This window comes from Pinus tabuliformis, chromosome 5_2 (assembly GCF_031772625.1).
Source record: "Pinus tabuliformis cultivar Carrire ecotype Pingquan chromosome 5_2, CPIR1, whole genome shotgun sequence".
NCBI classification, from domain to species: Eukaryota; Viridiplantae; Streptophyta; class Pinopsida; order Pinales; family Pinaceae; genus Pinus; species Pinus tabuliformis.
The window spans coordinates 1,078,980,699-1,078,987,318 of record NC_142306.1 but is presented as its reverse complement, the minus strand read 5'-3'; positions in this window follow the sequence as shown (position 1 = coordinate 1,078,987,318).

The window sequence follows — 6,620 nt, the reverse complement described above, 5'->3', positions numbered from 1 at the left end:
AGAAGAAGAAAGGCTTCTCAAACTGCAAGGAACCTCTGCTCATGCACAACATTTCTCATACAATTCTCATCATGAACAAGGTACACTTCCATCAAGTTTATTATGGCATGCTAGATTTGGACATTTGAACTATGACCGTCTCTACTTGTTGAAGAAAAATGGTGTTGTTGGTTTGCCTACAATTCCTAGGAAACTTAAGCAATGTGATGCTTGCATTCTAGGAAAGCATAGCAAACAGTCTTTTCATGATTCACATTCAAGAGCACATAGAAAACTTGAACTCATTCATTCAGATTTATGTGGTCCAATGCATGTTCCTTCTGCAAATGGAAATAAATATATCATGACATTTATTGATGACTACACCAGAATGTGTTGGGTTTATTTATTGAAGAACAAATCTGATGCTTTTCAAACATTCAAGAATTTTCATAAATGGATTGAAAATGATGCACAATCTCATATTGGGTCTATTCGCACTGATAATGGAAAAGAATACACATCAAATGAATTTGAAGACTATCTTCGCCAACATGGGATCAAACATCAAACAACTGTGCCTTATAATCCCAAATAGAATGGTGTAGCTGAAAGAATGAATAGGACAATCTTAAATATGGTATGATCCATTCTCTTCTTCAAAAATGTAAAGATAATGTTTTGGGTTGATGTTGTTCTATGTGTTGCATATAGAAAGAATAGATGTCCATCTAATGCTATAAGAAACAAGACTCCATATGAAATGTGGTATGTTCATGTTCCTTCGTGATGTATATTTCCAATTCCTAAAATGCAACTAATATGATAAGCATTCTTCTCGTTCAATTGAACAATGAAGACCTTAGCTAGTAGGGATAGAGCAATTAGAACTTTGACAAAGAGCAAAGAGCACATCTAATGCAATTTCCCTAGTTATTCCTTTCAAGCATTCACAAACTACAATATGAACGATGCAAGTCTTTCTTTTTGATTTCCTTAATGTGAATATGAACAAAAGGAAATATTCAAATACAATCAATCAATCTTTCATAAGAACGATGACTTTGACGACAGTTCTATTTCAAAGGAAAAGAAGACTTTACGACACTTTCTTTCAGACAAAGATTAATCAACTGTATTCTAACTTTGACTATAGACTGATAATGACAAAGAAAAAATTTAAGAAAAATTAATCAATCAAGTCAAAGTAGGGCTAGACAAGGAGATAGAAACTTGTTCTCTGAGCCATGACATTCATTGATCAATCAGCAAGCAAACAAGCAGAGAAAAGTTGGCAAAAAAACACATTCCAATGGTGAAAATTTTCCCTAAGGTGGATCAGTGCAGGTCAAAGAAGGCCTAAATGCACTGCAGAGCACTGTCTCTCACTTAAGGGTGCTCTGTAGAGCACTGTTCCCTGACCAATCTTGTGCTAATTCCTAAGAGGTCACTCAAGAGTCATCTAACCTCAATTTTTGACAAAAATTCAATGCAAAAGAGATGAAATACAATCAATGAACACAAGTAAGGTCTGCAAGGATGTACTAGGAGGTGGATAAGATACTAGGAAAGAGGATCTTCCCCAGTGGAGTCGCCAATTTGTTTTGCAGAATTTTGTATCTACAGATAAATACTAATCCCCTAGATAAGTAGCAATATCTAGAAAAATAGTTTAAAGTATTTTAGTCTTTTCCTATAAGTAATAGATAAGATGAGAAGATGAGAATACCTACTTATAGTTTCGCTTTCCTCTCATCTCCTTTGTATCGATCCTATCACTCCTTCCCATACTTAATACACTTGAGAAGTACCTGTAAACACAACAGAAAACAAAGAATTGATCAAAGCAAAAGATCTATTGAATATAAGTGAATGGAATTAGATACATTTCACACATATAAGCATTATAAAACAATACAAACATATGGGAGAAAGGTTCAAACACTTTATTAAATAGAAGAAGGAATTACAACCATTGTGTCTGATTCAAAGTCATTCCTCCAGCTTGGATCCCATCCACATCACATCAAAAGCATGACAAACTTGTAGCATTACAATACTTGCTTCAAAGCCAAATCTCACAACAACATTATCTCCTTACAATTCAACATAATCCAGCCCCTGATCACTTAGATGAGTGGTCAATTTATAGGGAGATGAAGGAGGTTTTGTCATAAATGGTGGCATTGAATAGCCTTCCATACTTAGAATTAGTTCCATGCAGGAAGGGATGAGAAGATAGGATGCATCTTAACTCATTCCACATCCATTTTCGAGCTCATAGGAGTTGATAAGTGAGGGAACCTTCTAGATGACTCCAAAAGATAAGAATATTCCCCAAACCCTATGTGAATTTTGCTCAAACTTTCCCAGCGCAGGTGAAAGGAAGCCTAAGTGCTCTGCAGAGCTCCTTAGCATGGACTTAACTACTCTGCAGCGCACCCTTACATGGGCCTACCTATGCTGGTCCCTCTAAAGGTCATTTCAGGATGTCTTCAAGTCATGAAACTATCTGGGAAGGAGGCATTCCAAGGGGCGACTTGTTTAGGGCATGTAGCAACTGAAATTAGGGTTTGATGAGCCCTAAAACACTGATCTAGATTATGGGATTGATGTGCCCAAATGGATCTGTAACAAGTTGCATTTCTACCTATTGTAATAACTGTTGGAAATAATACTGAGAGGGGGGGTGAATCAATATTATCAGGTTCTTTTAATAAATCTTCCTTATTTATTCTTTGAATTATTTTTGCATGTCAGTACCATAAATAATGAGCATGAACAAAGAAAACAGATAGTCACACCAAAGAACACCAGATGTAAGGTGGAAACCCAATGTGGGTGAAAACCACCTGCTGCAATATGTCTCTATCTTCTTTCAAATTAGAAACTCCTTTTACAATGGTTTTGTACTGGTGCAGTCCTTTTCCAGTACGCAGGCTGCAACCTGCAGAGAGCTACAACTCTCTCTCGTTTTCCAGTCTCTCCTGGAAGGGAGCTACAACCCCCTACTTCTTTTCTTTCAAGGACCACTTTTCATAAATTTTCAAACTGGATCCATAAACATCAAATGATCATCAAGTACAAGTAAATCACCCAGTCAACTGCAGTAACCAGATCAATAGTAACAGTAAACTAAACCGAGAACACCTTATCAACAGATAAAAGTTAGTCAAATAAATGACTTAACACAGATACACAATTTTTCTTTCTCTGGCCTGCGTGGCTACGCACTTCACCTTCTGTTCCCCTGCGTACACCCGCAGAGAGCCTTCTGCTGCACCGCGTAAATCGCGCTGCGTACTATTATTGTAGGCACACACCCACAGATACTATCGCGTTGCGTACTGCTACTGTAGCCAAACACCCACACGCGTCGCGTACCTACGCACCTGCTGCTTCTGAAGCGCCGCGTACTTTCCCTGTGCCTACGCACCTGAACCTCTATCGTGCTGCGTACCCACGCACTGCGCCTTCTTCTGCTCTACGTACCCACACACTTCTCCTTTTTCTGCTCTGCGTACCCACGCACTTGCACCGTTAATCACCTGTGTACCTCTGATTAGGGCCAAAATAGCAGTCCCCCAGTGTGCCACAGATAGTCAGATGCTCAGATTTGATCATGCGCTCGAGAGATCACCCTTCATAGTTTCGCTTTCAACTTCACTTTCATATAGATCAAGCTTTTAAAACAATAACCCAATATTTCAGATCTTAAGATATTCAATTTTGCAAAAGATGCTTAGCCAAGTGATCTCCTTTGCTTTATATAGGTAAGCTCTTCCTAAAATCATGGATCAATACCATAGATAACCAATACAAGGGGCCCAAAAACATGGGGCTCAATAATAATAATAATATAAAACAATACCACGGGCCAAAACCATAGAATCAGGAACGGCGGGCTAAATACCACGGGCCAAACATAAGAAACCCCACGTGAACGCGCTTCTCTGCCTTGAAGTAAGTGAACTGGGGGTATGCACTTTATGAACGGGTGACCTGCGTGTGTGGCCGCAGTCCCTTCATGACATACCTGCGGGTACGCACCTTTTGAACTATTCTCCTGCGTACCTCTTAATTTGTAACATTTTTAGAGCCTGATCAGAGCATTGCCACTTGAGGGTGTTGCCATCAAGTACAACATTTGTATCATAGAGCCATACCAGAATCATAATGCCAACAATAACCAGACTATCCGACAAATCTGGTAGAGAACACAACAACTTGATGCACTTATCTTCATCTGAAATTTTAATATCAATAGATAATAACTAACTTACCACAATATTAAATGTGTTCAGATGCTCTGTCACCGAGTCTCCGTCTTTCATCCTCAGGTTATACAGCTTTTTCCGAAGGAATATTTTATTCACCAGAGACTTAGATTGGTACAAAGTCCCTAACTTGTCCCACAAAGCCTTCACCGTAGCTTCGCCCGATACATTCAACAATACTGAATCTGAGACACACAATTGTATTGTGCTCTTTGCCTTTCGATCCAACTTCTTCCATTCTTCATTGGACACTCCCATTGGTTTAGTACCCGGATCTACTGTGATCCACTTATCTTTATCCATCAACAGATCCTCCATCTTGAGTTTCCACAACTCAAAACTCTGACCATTAAATTTCTCAATCTCTATCTTTCCATTGATCACCATCTTCTTTCACCACTAAAATCGATCCTGTAGATCTCCCACTGAACAGGGTCTACCACAGGCCTGAGCAAAACCCCTCAGCAACAAAGGCATCCCCTTGAATCCAAAATAGCTCTAATCCCAAATGTAGGTATTAACCCATACATAAATTACCTACATACGAATTCTAAAGACAAAAAATAAACAATGTGAGAGAATAACACATAAAACACATATACATAAAGATTTTCCCTTGGATCCCAAAACCGGGACTACCGGCTTGATTTTTCGTTATGTTCCTTATAATGTTACAATAAATATATATACATGCCGAAGCATCTAATAACATGGACCGAAAACCATCGCGCCCAAAACCATGTGCGAAAACCATGCACAAAACCATAGGTAGGTCCACCCACCTAATATAGGGTCCAAAAAAAATTTCCCCAAGGCTCTACCCGGAACCTCGTAGAGGGGGGCTAATCGCCTCAAAAACACTGTGACTCCCCTACTACGCAATCGGTGCAACAAAGGGGGGGCTCCCCCCCCCCCTTCTAACCCCCCGGTTCACTAAGGGGACTAGTCGTGGAAAGAATATAACACAATCCAACAATTCTCTCTTAAATATTTCCATGCGACATTCTCTGAGCTTTATGGAAAATCTCATCATTCATTCTTGTTGTTTGAATATTGTTGTGAATCCTGTGAAGATTTCATTCAATACCTTGAAGAGGCTTTTGGTGATGAAGAATGTATGGTTTATGAGATCATAGAGACCCTTTATGAATTTTCTTCCCAACAAAAAATAACAAAGATTAGTTGCTTTGATACATCAATGCCTTCTTTTATTGAAGATGAAACAAAGTTACATCCTAATAGTCAGGGATAAATTGGTCCGAGTCAGAATTATGAAATTGCATGTAAATGAAACTTAAGCAGTGAAAATCAACAGGTTATTTCATATCTCGTGGATGAACACGTCAACACTATGGTTGTATCAATTGCAGAAGATCAAATTGAAGAACAAATTCCTCTTTCTAATCAACAAGTAAAGGTAATTGACCATATTATTGAAAATTCATTTGTTGATTTACAACAGTCTTGTGATCCAAAAGAAGAACCAACATCTCTTGATCTACAAGAACATTTTCAACAAGAAGTGTTTTCTTCAGTGATTAAAGACCAATGATATTTTCATGATGAAGACCATGTCTCAAATTCTCTTTCATGTTATATCTTATCTCAATTTACAACCCTTGAAGAACATATCAGTCATTAATTTCTTTCTTGGATGTTAAAGAAGTAAGACAAGATATTATTACAAGTCATGTTCCTTCACCTGAAATTAATGAGAGTTTGCAGCTACCTTGCAAGATTCTATGTGACCAAGTGAATGATAAGGGTAATCAAACACCTCTTTCTTCCTTTCATTCATTCTCTAACTCAATCATTAAAAGAGAAAAGTCTATCTCAGATCCTTTTGAAGAACAAAAGGAAGTATATGTTGAAATAAATGAAGAGTCCTTTTTAGACTTCCTTATTGAACATGATATTTTTGTTATACTTGATGAGATTCAAGAGCATTCAAAGCACTTGACTACAATGCATAATAACAAGGAAAAACAGGTTTCTCCCATTCTATTTGAAGAGAGTCAGTTTCAACACATAAATAAAGCAACATTTTGGAATGAGGTTTGTTTTATTGTTTTTCTTATGTTGCATGTTTTCCATGATCCTTTGGTCAGTTTATTGCAGTCATCAATGAAGGGAGAATTTTCCAAGTTCATCAATAGAACTATTGGATTCAGTGGACATTTTGAGTTTCCTATCTTTTGTTTTTTCTGCCTGCTCAAGGAAAGTGTGAGTAGAATTCAAGAAAGTAGCCATTTGTTGGATGGGTTACACTAGAGGGATCATATCACATGATTATATATATATCTTCAGCAGGTGGGTGCTTATCATCAGGATTTGAAGCCCAAGGTGAAGGCCCTAAGATCTCGA